Source organism: Rosa rugosa, chromosome 3 (assembly GCF_958449725.1).
Source record: "Rosa rugosa chromosome 3, drRosRugo1.1, whole genome shotgun sequence".
Lineage (NCBI taxonomy): Eukaryota > Viridiplantae > Streptophyta > Magnoliopsida > Rosales > Rosaceae > Rosa > Rosa rugosa.
In genome coordinates this window covers 29,878,138-29,888,274 of record NC_084822.1, presented here as the reverse complement: position 1 = coordinate 29,888,274, position 10,137 = coordinate 29,878,138, and the positions used below count along the sequence as shown (strand labels likewise).

The window sequence follows — 10,137 nt, the reverse complement described above, 5'->3', positions numbered from 1 at the left end:
GACTGGATTTCTACGGTACAAGCTGGGTGTTTGCATTTGAGCTTGGTTTGGCTTTTGCTTGATTCGTTTGGCTGCTGACATGTAAGATTTGAGGTAGGGAAAACAAAACTTTCTTTATAGCTTAGATTCTAATCTAGTATGTATTGGGTGTGATTGATATGAGATGTTTTCTCTACGAATTCTTATAAGATTCTGACATGATTACAAATTGGTGGAACCTTGTTTGTTTTAGTACTGATGCATCTGTCTCTATGTGGAGTTTTACCTTGTTTTGATTTGCAATTATATGACGGGCAAACAAATTTTAAGTACCAAACGTCCTTACTTCTTATGATCACTATATCTTGGTCTTCTAAGTCCTGTTTGCAATCAGTAAAGGATTTTATTTAAAGGGTGATTTGTGGGATTGAATTCGAGTTTAAGTTTGGAAAGGTTGGTTTGAAATACACTTTTGTCTCAACTATTCTAGTCAAATTTTGAATCAAATGGTTCATTCTTGGATTTAATTCCAACACAGTTCCATTCCTTTTCATACAAGGATTTGAACAATCGATTTACGATATGTATAGACAGTGATTTACCAAGTTTGAGTTTAGATCGAATTCATATGGGTAAAAGTGTTTTTCTTTGGAATGTTGGTGTAGTTTATAATTTGAAATTTCTGAAATGGTCGATCAGCAATATATTTGACGATTCCTACTATTTGTTTGTTTCTTTTATGGTCTTTGGACATTACCATATAACTAGCCTTTTGAGTTATAATTTGCTGAAACTCTTGAAGGTGCTCACAAGAACTATATCTTTAGTTTGCAGCAAAGAACTTATATATATATATATATATATATATATATATATATATATATATATATATATATATATATATATATATAGAGGCCGGTTCTAAAGAGATTATGGTTGAATAGTGTTTCACAATTGTATTAATTCAATGACTGATTACATCCTTATATACAAGTAGTATCCCTATTCTTGTCCAACACGTCTACTTAAAATAGGAAACAAATCCTCTGCCTTTACAATACCATACACATCAAATCCCTACATTCAATAGACGTCAATCACCTAGAATCTTCTTCCTCAATACTCCCCCTTAAGTTGGAGTGGATATTGATGACACCCAACTTGTGTAGTAGAGTTTTGAATTGTTTCAAACTCAATGGTTTAGTGAAAAGGTCTGCTGGTTGCTCATTACTTCGAATGAACTGTGTCTTGATTACTCCATGCTGCACCTTCTCCCTTACAACATGACAGTCAATTTCAATGTGCTTAGTCCTCTCATGGAAGACTGGATTGGATGAAATGTGGATTGCTGCTTTGTTGTCGCAAAATAACCTGGTTGGTTTGCCCTGTGGAACATATAAGTCTTGAAGTAAACTCCGAAGCCAAGTCACTTCACAACTTGTGGTAGCCATCAACCTGTATTCTGCTTCGACGCTGGATCTAGACACTGTATTATGCTTCTTTGACTTCCATGAAACAAGAGAATCACCAAAGAAAATGCAATAACCTGTGGTTGACCTTCGAGTATCTTTGCAACGTGCCCAATCGGCGTCACAAAAAGCTTCTAGTTCCAACTGTCCAGAAGAAGGTAAGAGAATACCTTGCCCTGGAGTATGCTTAATGTATCGTAACACCTTGTAGGCAGCTTCAAGATGTGGCTTCCGAGGTTTGTGCATGTACTGACTCAAAATGTGCACTGCATATGCAAGATCGGGCCTGGTTATGGTTAGGTATATAAGCCTACCCACAAGTCTACGATATTGAGATGCGTCAGCTAGCTCAACTCCTTCTTCTTGTGTCAGTTGCAAATTCTGATCAAAAGGAGCTTTCGAGGTCTTAGCCCCCAAGAAACCAGAATCCTCTAGGATTTCCAATGCATATTTGCGTTGGTTGAGTACTATTCCTTTGTCGGACCTTGCTACTTCTATGCCAAGGAAGTATCGGAGCTTGCCCAAATCCTTTAACTTGAAACACTTTGCAAGAAAATGCTTTGTCTGTAATAAGTCTTCTAAATTGTTTCCTGCAATGATCACGTCGTCCACATATACTAATAAAACAGTAAACCTGCCTTGATGGTTGCGGATGAATAGCGAGTAGTCTACCCAAGACTGTCGAAAACCGCCAATGTGAAGCGCTGCAGAGAGCTTCAAAAACCATTGCCGGAAAGCTTGCTTAAGTCCATACAAAGACTTGTGCAGACGACACACATTGTTCTCCCCTTTTCGTCCAAAACCAGTAGGAACTTCCATGTAGACTTCTTCATAAAGATCACCTTACAAGAAGGCATTATTAACGTCGAGTTGGTGAACATGCCAATTTTTTATAGCAGCCAAGCTAAGAAGGACCCGGACTGTAGTCAACTTGGCGACAGGTGCAAATGTCTCTTGGTAATCAATCCCTTCCACTTGACTATAACCTTTCGCGACAAGGCGTGCTTTATATCTTTCAACGGTTCCATCAGGATTGTACTTCACCTTGTACACCCATCTACATCCGATAGCCTTTTTCCCGGGTGGTAGAGGAACCATACTCCATGTCTTGTTATCTTGGAGAGCAGCAATTTCATTGTTCATGGCCTCACGCCATTTGGGATCACTGACTGCCTGAGAAAAATTGTGTGGCTCCTTGACAAGCGAGATGTTAGCCACAAAGTTTCGATGCTCTGGAGAAAGACGTGCATAAGAAAGAACTTGAGCAATAGGATGATTCGTACCTGAAGAACCTTCGATGCTTGAAGACGGTGATGGTAGAGAGCGTGAAGGGAGCTTGGCCTCAACATGGAAGCCCTGCAACGTATGGGGGACTGTTGTGGCTCGACTGGACCATCGGGAATGCGGTGCAGGGGCGGATATGTTGGGTGGTGGTGCGGGGAGGTGTGTGAAGATTTCTGGTGGTGATGTTTCGGTAAGGGTTGGCGAGTCTGGGGTAGGAGAGGGTGGCGTAGATGTGTCTTCTTGTATGTCAGCGGAAGTGGTGGTAGTCGTATCTGGATGGGTTAAATTGTTTCCTGCGAAGAAACAAAACAGCGACACCCGAAACAAAACAGATTTACTGGGTTTGAGTGGATGAGAAGAAACAAAACAGCGACACCCGAAAACTCGTAAATAAGAATAGTTTGGGACCTTGTGGAAAAGTTTTTCAAACGGAGTTTTTCCCTGTAAAACTGATGAGGGGGTACGGTTAATCAAATAGGCAGCAGTGAGTATGGCATCACCCCAAAAATCTTTGGAAAGATTGGATTGGAAGAGGAGTGCTCGGGCGACATTGAGAAGGTGACGGTGTTTGCGCTCAACTACACCATTTTGTTGTGGTGTGTTGACGCAACTTGTTTGATGCACAATCCCCTTTGAAGAATAAAAATCATGACATTTAAATTCCGGACCATTATCACTCCTAACAATTTTAACTTAATTTGATATTAAACTGTGTTTCTATCATGTGAATGAAAGAAATGAGTAACTGCCTAGCTTCGGATTTGTGATGCATAAGGTAAACCCAGGTGCACCTTGTGTGATCATCAACGATAGTGAGAAAATATTGGCACCAGAAATAGTCGGAACATGGTACCCACCCCAAATATCAACATGAATTAATTCAAAACATGTATTACTGACAGAATTACTCAAAGGAAAAGGATTTCGAGTTTGTTTGGCCAGGGGACAAACGGAACAACTACTTGTATCACAAGCTTTATTATGCAAGAAGGGAAATAAGGATGTGACTTTGCTAGAGGGATGGCCTAATCGTTCATGCCAAGGTTCTTGTGATTTGGTATGGACCACGTTGCATGTTCCTTCCTTTGGCATTGTGAGACAATAAAGCTCTTCACGTTCAGCTCCCATCCCAATCACCGTCCCCGAGCGAAGGTCCTGCACAAAACAAACTCGTCTGATGAATATAGTCACGTAAAAAGAGTCCAATACGAGTTTGCTGACAGATATGAGATTCAAGTAAAATAGGGGAACACATAGGACGTTGTGAAGTGTGAAGCTGGGTGAAAAACAAACTGTCCCAATATGTGATACTTGCAACCTGGTGTTGTTAGGCAGGCGCACACTTCGGTTATGCACTGCCTTAGCATGAGTGAGTAAATCGAAATTGCATACCACGTGGTCACTCGCACCACTATCAAATATCCAGACTACTTGTGTATCGTTTTGTGAAAGTGCACAAATTGTACCTGACATCTCTTCATAATTTGGAACGTTACCAACGAGATTGGTTGTTGAAGGAGTTGATGAATTCAGCATCTCCAATAGTTGTCTTCCTTCATTTGAGTTGCCAGCTCCATTCTTGATCTTGTTTAATAGTCCCATCATTTGCTGACACTCCCCTTGTGAGAGTGGGAAGTTAGCCATGTCTCCTCCTTTTCCTTCACCAACGAAATTGGCCCTGGATTTGGAGTTCTGTCCTTCTCGCTTTCCATTGTTTGAATTCTCCCCCATTAGCCTTTTTCTCCTCCTACAAAAATTGTAGGAATGACCAGTACCTTCACAGAAAGTGCACGTTATGTGTGCTCTGCAGTATTGAGTGTCATGATTGTCCACTTTGCATTTTTCACACCATCTTCTTGCCCTTGTTCCTTCTCGAGTGGCTTGATTTCCTTCTCCTCCTGACTTCTTGACTGCAAACGCAGCACTCTCAGTCACAGCAGCAGGCCTTGCACTTGACACCTCCAGTTGCTTCTCGTGTCGTAGCACCAAAGAATACGCCTTGTTCAAATTGGGAAAAGGTTCCATCCTTATAATGTTGCTTCTGGTTTGAGTAAAATTATCATTCAAACCCATTAGGAATTTCAAGGTCTTCTGTGTGTCTACATAAGTTTTCACAGCTTCATTCGCATCACAGGTACAGATTGGGAGTTTGCAAAGTGCCTCCTTTTGGTCCCAAAGGCCTTTAAGCTTTGTAAAGAACGCAGTGACTGAGCCTGTTCCCTGTTCACAATTATATATGGCAGATTCTAGCTCATATAGGGAGACTGTGTTGACTTGAGCAAATCTCTCCTTCAATTCTTCCGATATCGCTTTGGCACTCTTGCAATGAATTACACTTTTTGAAATTTCCTTCGACATCGCTGCTATGAGCCAGGATTTGACCAGTGTGTTGCATCTCTCCCATTGCAACTGCTCGGGAGGATTGTGAGTTGGTTTCTCTTGGGATCCATCAATGAACCCCAGCTTGTTCTTGATCATGAGAGCCATTTGCATCGAACTCTCCCATGTCATATAGTTGTCTTCCACCAAAGTTTCAGCAAGGACAGCACCCGGCTGATCCGAAGGATGGAGATAGAGTGGGTGGTTTGAATTCTCCCATGGGGCTGTAGACTTCGATCCCTGTGACTCGAGTTGATTCACAGTTTTAGATGCATCTTCTCCGCCCATTGGGGTAAGGTTTGTATTTCTCTAGGGATCCTAGGATTTTCAGGCCTCAAGAGCGTGATGCTCTGATACCATAAAGAGATTATGGTTGAATAGTGTTTCACAATTGTATTAATTCAATGACTGATTACATCCTTATATACAAGTAGTATCCCTATTCTTGTCCAACACGTCTACTTAAAATAGGAAACAAATCCTCTGCCTTTACAATACCATACACATCAAATCCCTACATTCAATAGACGTCAATCACCTAGAATCTTCTTCCTCAATAGGTTCTGAAGCGGACGTCCGCACTTTGCTAAAGTGCGGACGGCGACGCAGCAGCGGCGTTCCAGGCGGCGACGGCGGCTCGGGGCTTGGCGGACGGAGGCCGGAGGCTTGGCGGACGGGTCTGGGAAGCGTTCGATGTCGGAGGAGGTCCGAGTTGCAGGTTCTGGGCAGCAAACCGACCTGCAACTGCAGGTTTTCTGGGCGGCGCTGCAACGACGTCGCCGGCGACTCCATCGACTGCAGACCTCTCCTCCCGACCCCAGGCGTCCTTCCGGCAACCTCCGCCGCTCCGTCGCGCCCCGAGCCGAGTTGCAGCAGGGCCGTCCGCACTTTAACGAAAGTGCGGACGTCCTCTTTGGAACGCCTCCGTATATATATAGATATATAGCTGCTGTGTCATGTCTGGGTTTGCCTATCAAAATTCGGTGTTTAATAATACCACTTTTACTAATTTTTCTAGCCAAATGGAATCAGCTCCTTATATATAATTTTCATCAAAAAGCATTTTGAATACCTACATATTCATGTTCTGATGAACATAAGCATATATTTCTCATTGAGTTTTGACTATACCATATGGTTATATGTATATATATTCCCCTTTCAATGAATTTATTGTTTGATAAAGCTATAGCAAGGCTTTCTGGAAGTCTCTTAAGTGCATGTAAGAGACTACATATATTGATAAAAGTATACTGTTCGAGCATCATTCTTTTTGTCTTTCAGTTTGCAATGTCAAGTGGTTTCTCGATCACTTAAACAAAGTAGCAAATGTGTTTTCTTCTTGATTATATATATAACCTTGGTCTTTTGACATCATATTGGAATTTGCTTTCGAATCATACCTTGCTGGGATTTTTTCTAAGCATGCCAGGAATTATTGCTATCGTTATTATTTTGTTCTCTTCTCACAAAGCATGTACAACAGATTTGGTCCTTTGTATTTCTTATCCTCTTCTCATCTTTACTGGAATTTTCTCATCAAGTTTTCTATGTAGAAGGGAATCCTTAGATATGGATGTTTAATAAACATCTCTTTAAAGTTTTGAAAGGAATCCCCACTCGTGAAGTCTCTTAAAGCAAAATTCCATTCTCATATTAGTCTCTTGTGTTTACATCATTGAAGATGCGTTCCAGTTAATAAATTTCAGCTGCTGCTGTAAATTCCAAGCTTTTTGTATTTTTACTGATTTGACGGGGTGTGCTCAGTGGCCTTAATACGAGCAATGGGCTCTAACCAGGATTTTAAGGATTTCGAGAATTCAAGTTTCAGTGCTTTGGAAACTGTTCCTGTTCTGGAAATTTACAACCGAGAGAAAGAAAGGATTTTAGCAATTCCTAAAGAGTTCTTTTTGAAGAGAAAAGGGCTTTATGGTTTTTACGTTATTCCTATCTAAATTCAAATGAGTTTTCTTTATCTACTGGACTTGCTGACAAGTGGTCTTTAATTTCAGCCTTCTTCTCTTTTGGTTATTTATATCAAAGTGACTTATTCAAGTTGATAAATAATTGACATCTTCAGCTGCAATGTTATATTTGAGTAGTGTTTCCTTGTCAATTTATATTACTTTGGATCTCTAGTTTTCTTTCACAAGTGCAGCAGCAACTGTTGAGCTTTAACCTCAATTTGTAGTTATTTTTCTGATGCTAAAAAGTAATTAAAAGCATGCTTTCTGTCTTTCACTTTCTGGTGCATGCTGGGTTAGAAACTTAGTTATAAAAATTGTTTTGTCATACCTACTGAGCTTGTGAAGCTCATTCCCTATACTCTTGTTGTTTTCAGGTAGTCCATGAGTGGACATTTAAGTGATATTCTGGAGCTTTCTTGAGTGGAAGATTGCTTGGTTTTACTTTGTGTTGGTGCGTTGGTTGTGCTTTGTTTATTGATCAGTTACTTCATAAGTTCAACCAGACTTCTGTCTGATCCATTTTTCTTGTGCAGTATCGTGCCAATGAGTTGTTAGTACTGACAGATAAGCAAATAGTTGCCAAGGTGACATCTTACCTGTCAAAGTGCATCAAGGACTTCGAGAATGCTGCTGTGATAAATAAGGACAAGTTTTATGTTTTCTGGCTTTATGTATTTAAATGCACTTAGGGAATGTTAATTCTTATGTAAAAGTTGAGATGAATATTGCTGATAGAATGAAATGATTTTTGGAATCAAGGATGTGTTGTTCAATTGTACAGAATGTATGTCTTCTCTTATATCTCAGACAATTCAAAAGCAACAGCAAACCATTGTCTAACAAATGAACATGAAGAAAAAAGAAAGAAAAATCTGTTGTCTGAATCATCTATCTACAATACTTAATAAACATATTCAATTGTCTAACAAGATGTAACACAACAAAAAAATAATATGTTCTGTTGTCTAATGAAATGATACACAATGGCTTTAATAGTTTTGATGTTGTCTTGTTCAAAGTCAGTCAATAGTATTCAATTACTTTGCTGATCTACAAGTGTGATGCCCCGGAAATTCGTATTTATTTTCCGAGGATTTTCCGGAATTTAATTAGTGGTTGTTGGAAGGTTTCGTGGCTCGTGGATGGAGCGGAAGTGTTTCGGATGAATTTGTATTCGAAAAGTATGACTTTAGGGGGGTTGCTAAGGTTGACTTTTGATACGTTGAGATTCTCCGAAAACTTCCTTCACGAAAGTTGTAGAGCGCGTCGATACGAGTTCGTGGATATGCGGAACGCGAGAATCGGAGTTCGTATGAAGAAGTTATGGGCTTCGGAAAAACTTTCCATTTTGGTATAAAAGGACAAAAATTCCGGAAATTGCAAAAAAGGCCAGGTTTCCATTTTGGGAAACCCAGCTCTGTTTTCTCTCTCCCCGAGCCCGAGTCGCCTCTCCATTTTCGCCGGCTTCGTTCTCCCTCCTCCGGCCACCATAGGACACGATTCAAAGTGGGTTCTCTTCGCCTCAATCCCCTCTTGAGGTCTGTGGAAGAATTGGAGCATGAAACGAGCTGTGGATGGCGGTGCAAGGCCGAGAAGTTTGGCGGCGGAGCTGCGTCGGACCGAGGTGTGAACTTCCGATTCCGGCCACCTTTGCCGGTGATTCTTGAGGGCTTTTGAAGCCCATAGGACGTTGATGCTTCTCCCAAAGCGGCTTGGGACGACTTCACTTGTGGAGGACGAATCGAAGCTTTGAAATTCTAGAGTATCAATCGGTCTGGTTTGTTCTAAGGTAAAATTCGATCGATTGGTTTATAATTGGACTTTGTTGTTGTTATGAAAGTTGAAATTGGAGTTGAGATGAAGAACTTTGGTGTTGGAAGTTTTGTCAAATTTCGAGTTTGGTTTGGCGGCGGTGCCGCCACTATGGTGGTGTTTTCCGGCGGTTTCCGGCCACCTCAGGGATAGTTTCTGTTTCTGAGTTCGATCTACTCGTCGATACGAGCATTTCGATATATTGTTTGTAATTTTTGGAGATCGTATGAGCATGTTGTGATTTTTACGGTTTCAGACTGTTCGATGTTTCGATCCGTGAGGATTCGAGCTTCCGATCGACTTGTGGTTTTGGCATATCGATCGTAGAAGTATTCCGGAGACATTGGGTGGTCTCGGATGTGGTTTCGCCTCGATTGGAGTCACCTTGGGAATTTTGGTTCGATTTAGGGTTTCGAACGTTATTCCTTGTGATTCGTTAACTGAATCAAAGTTGTGTTTCCTTAGGTACTTGACGAAGTATTCTTTGGACGGCTATTGTGTTTGGCTGCTTTGTTCTGTATTGAAGACGCAGCGGGAGTTTCGAGGTGAGTAATCTCACAATGTTCATTTACGAACGGGCTTACCTTATCGTTTTGTTAGTTATTTAGTTAACTGCAAACTATAGTTGGTATTAGTAGGCATTCCTGAGCGGATGACTACGTATATATATATTTACGTGAAATATATATGTGTAGGTGGATTTGTGTGATAAAACAATAATTGTGGGTGCGTTCATTTTATTGTTTTGGGCGTGACTTTTCGTGAAACAATATTGGTGAAAGGGTTGATTTCTATTGTTTTGAAAAGTGTTGTGTTTTGTGGAACATTTTAGTTCGCGGGTGGTTTATTTAAATGTGGGTCTTGTACCGGGAGTAATTGATAGGGATCAATTACGGGGAATCTTTCATTTTAGATTCGTGTAACATTTTGGGTCCTGTGCGACTCCTTTAATGTTTTGGTATTTATACCGTGGATCCATAGACTTACGAGTTGAGGGTCGTGGATCACAAAATGTGATCGTGGGTGGGAAAATCAGGAATCCATGCCTTTGGCCCGGTTAGTGGATACGATCAGTTAGAGCTCTAGTCTGTCCGCCGTGCTTTGTTTATTGATTTAAACGTGATTTGTGTGAGTTTATCTCGTGATTCGTGTGGGTTTATCCCGTGATTTGTTTCTTGATTGAAACGTGATTTGTGTGAGTTTATCTCGTGATTCGTGTGGGTTTATCCCGTGCTTTGTTTATTGAT

General features: G+C 40.9%; 1 long non-coding RNA gene across 1 annotated transcript; it reads left to right on the top strand.

Annotated features, from left to right (window-relative positions):
• Window positions 1–7,821, top strand: LOC133735375 (uncharacterized). The gene is made up of 3 exons (XR_009858976.1): window positions 1–93; window positions 7,453–7,529; window positions 7,612–7,821. It is a non-coding gene; the product is annotated as an uncharacterized LOC133735375 (long non-coding RNA).
• The last annotated feature ends 2,316 nt before the right edge of the window (window positions 7,822–10,137 follow it).